The following is a 10,442-nucleotide window of genomic DNA, read 5'->3' on the forward strand; positions in this document are numbered from 1 at the left end:
TCTAGTTTACAGAAAATACAGATGACAAACGAACAAGGTAAACACCAACACAAGGAAACAAATTCAGATATGGTACATCCTACAAGTTCTCTGCTGAAAGTCAGCAGAGGGAGGGAGGAGGTGGTATTTTTCTATATTTAAAAAACTACAGGGACAAAAGCAACAACCCACAGTGCAATATGTAACCCTTGACTGACTCCTGGTTCCACAAAACAGAAATGGTGACAAATGACATTTGGAGGACAATTAGATAACAGTAAGAAATTACTGTTAATTTTATTAAAAGTGATAATGAGGTGGTGATTTTTGTCCTTAAGTCTTTAGTTAGAAATGCATACTAAAATTTGTCAGCTGAAATTATATGATGCCTGGGATTTGCTTTAAAATATTTTGGCAAATTAACCCAACATTGTCTTCGCTAAAAGATGCTCTGCAAAAAAAGCTTCTACAATTCAATGCACTTGGGAAATACTAACTCCTCTGTTTCCCTTCAAGGAGGTAGAGAATGAACATTAGAAATAAGGATGCTCAAAAGTCCTGCAGTTAAAAACAAAAACACCTGTTTTACTTTTGTTACCCCAGATCTTCCTGCTTATTTGAACATAAAACCTTGCTTCCCTGCATAATGTCTATTAATTTCCTGAGAGTCCATTTCCGTGGAACCCACTTTGGGAACTGCTGCCTTATCTAGATAAACCACCCTGAGGTAAGGTTCTCCTAAGTCACGTGCAAGCTTCAAGAATCCTGAATAATCAAATATTCACAACTGCATCTATTTGCAACTTAGGAGCCGCTCACCTCTTCTGTCTTTTGAGTCGATAAATTATTATATTTACTCTTTAAGTTAACATGCTTTAATTTATGTCATACTCTTTCTGTAATATGAAATTGCTACTGGAAAATCTCCCTCAAGTGGACTTAAATTTCACTTATTCACATCCACTTTCTTGGAAATCTACAATGGAATAGATTTCAAATTCTTAAGTTTCAAACCACACCTAGTTTTCACTTTCAAAAGTATCTTGAGATATTTCAAAGGGTCCCTCCCCAAACCCTCTTCAGAGACTCCTCAAAATAAGTAACTGGCTTCACAGAAAAAAACCACAAAACAGAACAAAACGTAACCTCAAATCAAAACTCTTTCACAGTCCTTCAGGTGGTACTTAAGGGTTCCTAATAACTTACCTCAGAGACCCCCAGATTTCCATCTTTATGCACCAGAAGTGGTCCCATTCTTATAAACGGATCCTATGGGTACGTGAACAACTAAATCCCAAGACAAATTCACCTTACCACAAATTCTACTTACTCCACGGCTAAAAGTTTTATAGCAAGCTTTGAGATATCTGTAGTGCATTTGAGAAAAACTGTGTCCTATTCCCCAATACTTTTAAAAAATCCTTTGGAAATTCACTTAAAAGAACACAAAAATGGCTAACAAAGAAATCTAAGCTAGAAGTCACTACTACAAGGAAAGAATCAAATTTGATGTCTCCCTGGCATCTAGGAAGTAATTTACAACATTCAAAACCCTTTCATATACATTCCGTCATCTGACCCTCAAAACCCTGGAGAGACGCCTGTTTTCCATCATAACATATATCTAACATGGCTCAATTTGAAAGCTGACAACCTGTCAACCCTCAATTATCCTTACCATGGAGAGAATGTCGGCATAAATAATTTGATTCAGCCGAGCAGTGTAGTGTCCCTCACCTCCTGTCTCTCAGTGGGGATGCTCAGGCCAGACCCTACCACAGGGACTATCACACATGATTTTGCTTGGGGGTACTTGCAGACAGCTAACTGTCCATAGGCATTTAGATCTTCATACATATCATCCTCCAGGCCTTTCCTATTATTCCACAAGGAGAGTAGACTCTCCTTTGAACTCACTACACCTGCCTAGGATGGTCCAGTAATATCTTTGTAGCATCATCCCATGGAGCTTTCCATTTTCACCCATGCCAGTGTTCCCACATAAAAGAAGGACAATGTGTAACTGCAGGCAACACATATGAGGGCAGACAAAACTGCTTTGGAATAAAGTGACCCTGGTTTGGATACTGGATCTTCCTGTCTTGGACATGGCGCTCTCTACCTCCTAAGGTTGTCAAGGGCTGGAGGAGAGAGACCTTCCCCATGGTAAACAGCACAAAGCAGTGTTTAACAACTGCGGGTTGTCTGCCTGCCTTTCTCCCAGAAGGGGAAACAAGCAATTTTTAAAAATGACTAAGGCAAGCCAGGACCCAACCATCAAGAGGCCTACAACCCATAGGCAAAGCAAGCAGGCAAACGACTTTTTAATAAAAGACAAAAAGAGAAAAACATTACAATCAACGTACAAGCAATGTGCTGGGGGGATTAAATAGAAGGAACCATTTAGAGGCAGAAGGGAGAAATCAGAAAAATGTGAATGAGAAAGCAATATTTACTTAAGCTAGGCCTTGAAGGACAATGAAAATTTCAGTGGTGGGGGGAAGGGGAGGACAGCCTCCTCAGAGGCAAAATTGAAAGGAAGTAGGACAGTTACAGTCTCAGTGGCAGAGACACATGGAGGACAAGTGGGTGTAGTAAAGAAAGTTACAAATCAGACCATAGAGAATCTTGAAACCTATGAATAAAAGGGGAACAGCCAGGGCTCTTATCTGTCCTTGCATTAGCTATGGTGTTTTCAGTTGCAAGTAACAAAAACTACGTGACAATAAGGGACAATAAGGGACTTAAACTGGGGTCTCAAAACCTTTTGATCATGCAGCCCTAACAGTAAAAATATTAAACATGTACCCCAATAATTTATACATAATTAAAACACTAGTTACAAATTACATGTGTATACTAATGTAGTATATACATTATAAAACATCCATTAAAAACTCTTTAAAGGATGAGAATGATCCAAACAGTATTCTTAGGTTTATTTGCATTTATTAATACACATCCATACACAATTTTGGTGCCAACTCATTAAGTTTGATTTAAAAGGCATTTCCTAAGCACATGTCTACATGTTCTTATTCCTGTAGATTTACATCATTACCATTCAACTTTCTTTGCAAGAATCTTTTTAAACCACTTGGCTATTTTGTTGTAGTCAGTCTACTTAAAACTAGATGATAGGGCTTCCCTGGTGGCGCAGTGGTTGAGAGTCCGCCTGCCGATGCAGAGGACACGGGTTCGTGCCCCGGTCCGGGAGGATCCCACATGCCGCGGAGTGGCTGGGCCCGTGAGCCATGGCTGCTGAGCCTGTGCGCCCGGAGCCTGTGCTCCGCAACGGGAGAGGCCACAACAGTGAGAGGCCCGTGCACCACAAAAAAAAAAAAAAAAAACAACTAGATGATGTAACCCATAAATCCATTTACATGGATAGAGTTCACCAAAGACAAGAATAAGAATGAGGGTACCACTGTCAGTTCCACCAGGTTGTAAAATGCCTCCTCTTCCCTCAGGCAACCTTCTATAACCTAAGTGACAAGAAGACTTTCAGATATAACAACCAGTGTCAACTCATCTATTAAATATTAGTAAAGCTTATTTTTTTTCTAGATAAACTTTTAATATTTTCTTTCTTCCCATATTGGATGGTCTGGCACACTCCACCTTGGAGATCACTGCCTCAAACAATAATAAAAAAAAATTTTCCCACATAAGAAGTTCTGAGTCACAGTGGTTTTAGGGTTGGTTAATTCAGCAGCTAAAAAAAGTCCCTGTGGTCTTAGGCTCCTTCCATCTTTGTACTCTGTGATTTTCAGAGTGTCAACCTGTTTTATTGTACTGACAATCTTAGGTTCTCAATATGGTGGGACCCAATAGTTGGTCAAACACTTAATCATTCACCAGTCACCAGCAACAGGTATGGATGGTATTACTAAGGTTGACTTGGCTTAATCAAGATGCACCCCCTGGGACCGGACGTACACCCAACTTACCCTGCAACACATGGGCAATGGAAAACTAATCAAAAGCAGCATTATGTTATCAAGCAATGTGGTAAATTCTTGCAGCAATGGGCCCCTGCTATGAATCATGTAACCACCAGAGCATGAGTGAGCCTAGACCCAGGCAGAAAAGCCACCCTGCTGAACCCAGCTCCAATTTCTGAATCCCAAGCAAATAAAGGGTTGCTGGTTTAAGCCACAAGAAGGAAGGGAGGACCAGGATGGGGAATGCTGTGGTATGGGCAAGAAACTATCCCTGCGCCACAGCACTCTACATATGTAGGACAGTGGGTGAAGAAAGAACCATGCTGTTTCATTTCCACAGAATTTTTAAAATTCAATCATCTAGTTCAGAGTCAGCAAGCACTCAATAAACATTAAGAATTGATGTTACTAATCCCAAGTAATTTAGTATAAAGCGTGGCAGACAGAGGGGAGTATAATGGGTTACACGGGAATAATGACCAACTTCCGAGTTTTTTGCAGTAATTCAATACTCTGTTACACAAGTGCCTGTGCACGAAGCAATTCAAATCCCCACAGAGTGTGGAAAAGTCTACTACTCTCAAGACTATAGGGTATATATCACAGGAGCATTAAAAATGTTCACATTCTTTGGCATATTGGTATGTTGTTATGACCATCAACACCACTTTTGGAAACGTATCCTGCATTAGACAGCGAGCTCTTTTTGTTTACCCAGCTCCCTCTCTCTTCCATTAATAATGACCCCCTTCTTTGTAGGATACTTTGTCTCCCCACAGTCCCATCTTGTGGGTCTAATGGGGACTGCCAACCGTAACTCTCCTTTGGCTGGCATCAGGCCAATCTGGGTTCTCTCCAGGGTTTTCTCAAATTGGAACTAAGAACAAAGAGTCAGTTTCTTGATGATGAGAGGTTTTGAAGGTACCAGCAGCCAGGTACCCCTGTGTGCTGGGCCCTATGATTTTTTAATTTATTTTTTATTGGGCCCTGTGATTTAATGATGCGTAAATCATATCTGAGCCAAAGGGCTCTGATAGCCTGAGAGATATTTCTTTCCAAAACACCTAAATGTCAAAATGGGCTGGTTAAAATAAATTATAGTAATGTATGTAATGGATTTACTAAACAGCCATTAAAACAGTGCCAAAGAAGAATGTACTGATATGACAGGAGAAAAAACACATCACATAAGTATATACTGTACTCTAAACTGTGCAGATACATTACATGCACCCTTGTGTGTCGAATCTTTTACATATTTCTTCAAAAGCACATGTAATAGAAGATCCCATTTTTGCATGAGCATATATGCATGAAAAGGTCACAGCCAAGTGTTTCTTAGAGACTTCCCCAACTCCAACCCCAACTCACAGAGGTAATAAGCCTCTGTTCTGGGCGTGGCAGACAGGGTGGTGAGTGGTGAGTCACCGTGGTTCTGGGCTGTACGGCTGAACATCCTGGGTTCACATCTATATGGTTGTGACTGGAAGATTTTTACTAATAAATTCCCTCATGGTAAAATCTGTGCTAAAATTCAAGGACTATGCCATCCCTCTGCAACACTTTTCTTGTCCTTGACATTCCTACCTATAGGACTCTTCTTTCCAGAATATTCTCCTTGATCACACACACCTGCAGGAGCCCCTAAAGACAACATCCACCCTAGAAGGGCATCCCTCATCAGTAACACAGCCAACCCAAACCAGAACCCCTTCGACACTGCACAAGATAACGTCTCCCGATAGCATTCTTTATCAAAAGTCCTCCCCTAACCTTCAAAATCCATTCTCCTCATAATAAAAAACCAGAAGCCATTCTTCTGCTTTGCTGCTCTTGTCCCCTTCTGTTACACTGATAACCAAGTCTCCCAACTTCATTAGCAAATACTGCTTCATAACACTGTCTCTCTATGCACACCTGAAAATGGCAGTCTTTTTATTTTATAGTCAGCCAATCAGAACTCATTGACGCATCCTCTTCCTGAGGTTTAAACCCCATTGTTTAATATTTTTAAAAGATGGTCTTCTGAGAATAAGTTTAAAGAGCTGAAGATGAACAGGTTGCTCAGACATAAAAGAGCCTATGGCTTAGCACATAATTTTATTTTAGAGCCTTTTAAAGAAAATCCATACCAGCTTCCAGATGAGTGTCAAGTTGCGCTCAGCGCTCTTAAATAGGCAAGCAGGACACAGTACAAACATTTAGAGTCACAGTGAAAATGGGTCACCTGCAGCCTACTACTTCTTTACCGTTAAGCCAATAGCATAAGAATTTATTTAGCACAGGAAGTGCTGCAAAATCAGACTTACCCAGACATCAGTAGAAAGAGCCCAAGAAGGATGTCACCAAAAATGGGACATTTATCCAGGCTTTGTAATTCAGCTGAGAGATATCAAGAAGAAAGGCAAATGATATGTTCATTGCTTATTTTAAAAAAGATGTACAGATTTGAGAAGTGATTTCCTTAAGAATGCTGTCTGGGTTACTAGTCTGGATTATAAATCGCACTAGACACTGAAGCCTACTTAATAAAAAAGAAGTTGAAAATAAACAAATGGTTAGTTTGAGGTATGTGAATTTCTGAAACTCTCTTGGGAAGAAAGTTTTATTACCATTATTACTGAACTGTTTTTAATCTCTGACATCAAAGCATAGATGTTAACCCTGGGGTTCTGAAACCCGAATAACCCATAAATGAAATGCCACATATTAACATTAGTCTGTTTGTCAAGTTTTAGCCAACTTACTTGTGACTCCGTGAATAAAGAGAGATACGGGGGTGGGAAGAGGGAGAATCAGAAGACCTAGGTTCAAGTTCACCTCCACCATTTATAGACGATATCAAGCAAACTGATCTAACTTGTCCCGCCTCAGTTTACTTAACTGAGGGTTTAAGGATAAAATATGTAAGTAAAGCCCTTTACAAACCCCAAAGTACTATTCTAATATTACAGTACTGGCTCCAGAATGCCTACATTTCTCAAACTACTGGATAGTCACAGAACTTTACGGTTGAAAGGTAATCCCATTACAGGGATGATAACAATGAGAAAACTAAGGCCCAGAAGGTCTTAAGAGCCTAGTAAACAGACAACATTTGTAAACTGGTGGGAGGTTGGGAAGAGGTTCTAGTTTTTCCACCATTAAAATATGCATTTTAAAGGATGGTTCAAAACAAAGCTATCCTAGGAACTAAAACAAATCTCTCCCCAGCAATACATATATTTCTTCTGCTTTATTTTGCTTTTGTAAACTTTACTCCTGTAACTTACAAGTTAAACAAACTTTTCATCAGAAAGATAAAAAATAAAGCCATGGGCTTCCCTGGTGGCACAGTGGTTGAGAGTCTGCCTGCTGATGCAGGGGACACGGGTTCGTGCCCCGGTCCGGGAAGATCCCACATGCCGCGGAGCGGCTGGGCCCGTGAGCCATGGCCGCTGAGCCTGCGCGTCCGGAGCCTGTGCTCCGCAACGGGAGAGGCCCCAACAGTGAGAGGCCCGCGTACCAAAAAAAAAATAAAAATAAAAATAAATAAAACCATCTCTCTGACTATGAGACTCACAGCCTACTTGTAACCCAACCCAGACAAAAACCTTTACAATTGGGTTAGAAATGTCTAATGGAAACATCGACATAGCATGAACCTCCAGCTATGCTGGCAGACATCATTATAATATGGATTACAGTTCTAGCAGCCCAGGGATACTGATTTTAATGTTCCCGGGAGACAAAGAATTAATCAGCAACTCAGAGGGGGGTGTTGCCTAAAAATGAACAATTTAATCGAGAAAATTCCATTGTCTTTAGATTTGTGCCCTCAATCACCCACTATCAAAAACCCACTATGGCACCAAATAAATTGTGTGTGGTTAAAGAGACGAAATGTTCTTTTCTACAGGCTGTTATGGGAAGCAGAAAAAGGCTGACTATGAATCAGTTATGTTTTAGTTCCACGATGGACATAAATTATGATAATTTAGACATTCTGGTGGTTAAACCAAAAAAGCAGGAAAACCATGGCTCCCAAGTCCCAGTAAAAGTTAAGTCTGTGGTATCACAGCTGAAAGACAGGGTCATGAAAAGTGACCTTAAATTTATTTCTGGACTTTCCTGCCTCCACTAAAATCGATGACACTATTTCCCATCTCTTATTGTCAAATCACAACAATCCGGAAGCCTGGACCGAATTCACTTGGCAGGTAACAGGAGCAAACCTAAGAGGAAGTCCTGAAGGATGTCAGATACCATATTTCCTTCACTCCCACATACTTTTCATCTTAATACCTCCAGGATATATTTACGATGAGTTCTGACTGACACTCACCAAGCATTCTGGCTGACACAAATTTTGCAAAAACTGGCATACTCCAAGGGAAGGTCCCTTGTGAGACCTTCAGTAGCTTAGATGAGTAAAACAGTCAGACTACAACTATAATGAACATCTCTCGGTGGCTCATAAATTCTTTCATTCCCAGCAATCAAAAAGCAGCTGTTAAAATCCTGGAATCTTCCTAGTAGCAGATCTTAAATACCTCCAAGCTGGCCAGGGAAGCTTCCCAACTGCTTTCTTCTCCTTCCCCTCCCCCATCCCAGGAGTGCCAGGCTGGCAGGAATAACGATGACCCAGGAAGGAAAGAAAAAAAAAAAAAGGGAGGGAGGGAGGAAGGGAGAGAGAGAGAGAGTAGCGGATCTGGTGAAAGCAGAGATGCAGACTCCCTTCATTTCCACTACGCATTAATACCAACTCTCTGTACCAACTCACCAGGTTTCTCCTTCCCCCTCCTATCCCCATCCCCCTCCAAACACATTAACTTCTGCAGTCTGATGGTGTGGCATTTGGAGTTAATGACCTCAGCAGTCCTAAGGCCATTCCTCAAAGATTTTTAACCAGTCACTTCCTTTCCATGCCAGAGTTCGAGGCCCATCCCACGGGAAGATTCGGCTTCCTTTTTACCTTGTAACCCGCCCAGACGGCGATGCTCCTAGGGTCAAGTTCAAGATGAAGGTGCCCTCCTAACCTCCCGGAGTCGACTCAAGCAAGAACAGCGCTACCGAGACGAGTCCCATCCCTCAAGACACGGGGATCTGGGGCTGCCAACAGTGGACTGGAGGGGGTTGGGAGGGGTAGACTGTCGCCGAGCCCGGCGTCCTCCGAAGCCCTGGCCGCGGCGCCGTATTTCTACCTGGCCACCGCCGCATTTCCTCCCGGAGCCTTACACAATAAGTGAAGTAAGTTTTGAGAACGCCGGTCCAGAGACATTTCTGTCTGCAACCTCGGCACACAATGCCTTGGGGCTTCCTTCCTCGCCAGCCGTTCCGGAAAGCTGCCGCGCCAAAGCGGGGAGCCCGTCACACCCACAGCGCTGCGCGCCCGCACCCCAAAGTCCGGGAGGAAGAACGTGCGCCCTGACATAAGTCCCCCCAAAGAAGTGAGCACTCTTCAGTTTCCAAGAACGGGGGGGGATACACAATCTTGAAATAATTCTCACTCTCCCTAAAGATCTAATCCTAGGTCCCCCCACCCCCCAAAAAAGAACGTGGATATACTCATCGCAGTGTTCTTGGAAGCGAAGCAATACTTTCAGCCCAGAGTGGGGCAATATGACTCCCTCCGAGGCTTAAGTTCACCCGTCAACTTCGCGACCCACGCTCACCTCCGGGGGCGTCCCGGACCCCGCGGTGCCAGGCGCGCTTCCTCCTCGCCTCCCCCAACCCCAGGTACCAGGCGCAGCCCAGGCCCTTGCCAAGCCCGAAGGCAACAGAGGAGGCGGGAAAGGGGGCGCGGAGACGCGCCGGGCGGAGATGGTCCAGAAACTCGAGCGTGCAGTCGCGCGTTCCCGGCGCCCCCGAACCCCAGCTCCGCCCGGGGCCGGCTCGGTCCGGCGCGGAGCTGAGGCGAAGGGAAGGTACCGATTCTCCAGAGCCACCAGGACCGAGGCCCGAGGCGCCCAACAAGTTCGTGCCTATCCCCGGAAAGCTCCCGGGTGTGCCCAGCGAAGGGGGGGCAGGGAGCCTCCAGAAACTTTCCCACATGCCTTTCCACTCTCCCATCACCCTCTCCTCCTCCCGAGACCCCTGCTCCCCTCTGCACCGCAGCAGCTGGCGCTGCCCGGGACGCGCGGAGGCCGGCAGCGGCGCCGGGGCGGCGGGAGTTACCTACCGGGAAAGTTTCCAGCCCCTCGGTGAGGTTCCCCACCGCTAGGGCCGGGCCTCGGGGCGCGGCCAGCTCTGCGCTCCGCGGCTGCCTCTCCGCCAGCTCCCAAAGCGGCCGCTGCTCCCGCAGCTGCCACAGCTCAGGCTGCGCTCCGGCCCGTCCCCCCGCCTCGCACGGCCCACACCGGGGCCTCATTGGCAGCGCGAATCCCCGCCCTTGCGCGTGCTCCCGAAGGCACCTTCCTCTCGCGCGCCCGCCCGGGCCGCGCCTCCCGCGCCCCTCCCCGCCCAGGCTTGCGGCGGCTCCCGGGACCCACTGCGGTCCGGCGCGTGAACTTTCTGCGGGGTGCCCAGCTTCCCCCTTGG

General features: G+C 44.8%; 1 protein-coding gene across 8 annotated transcripts in view; it reads right to left on the reverse strand.

Moving 5' to 3' along the window:
- Positions 1-10,238, reverse strand: part of TANC1 (tetratricopeptide repeat, ankyrin repeat and coiled-coil containing 1) — a 246,172-nt gene extending 235,934 nt beyond the window's left edge. For all 8 annotated transcript variants that reach the window (XR_016393996.1, XR_016393997.1, XR_016393993.1 and 5 more), the window contains exon 1: positions 10,084-10,238. The gene's annotated coding sequence lies outside the window, so the exon portion shown is untranslated. The remainder of the gene's footprint in view (positions 1-10,083) is intronic.
- Positions 10,239-10,442: the final 204 nt, after the last annotated feature.

Source organism: Delphinapterus leucas, chromosome 8, assembly GCF_059928025.1.
Source record: "Delphinapterus leucas isolate spDelLeu-1000000601 "Yukka" chromosome 8, BTC_Dleu_Yukka2, whole genome shotgun sequence".
Lineage (NCBI taxonomy): Eukaryota > Metazoa > Chordata > Mammalia > Artiodactyla > Monodontidae > Delphinapterus > Delphinapterus leucas.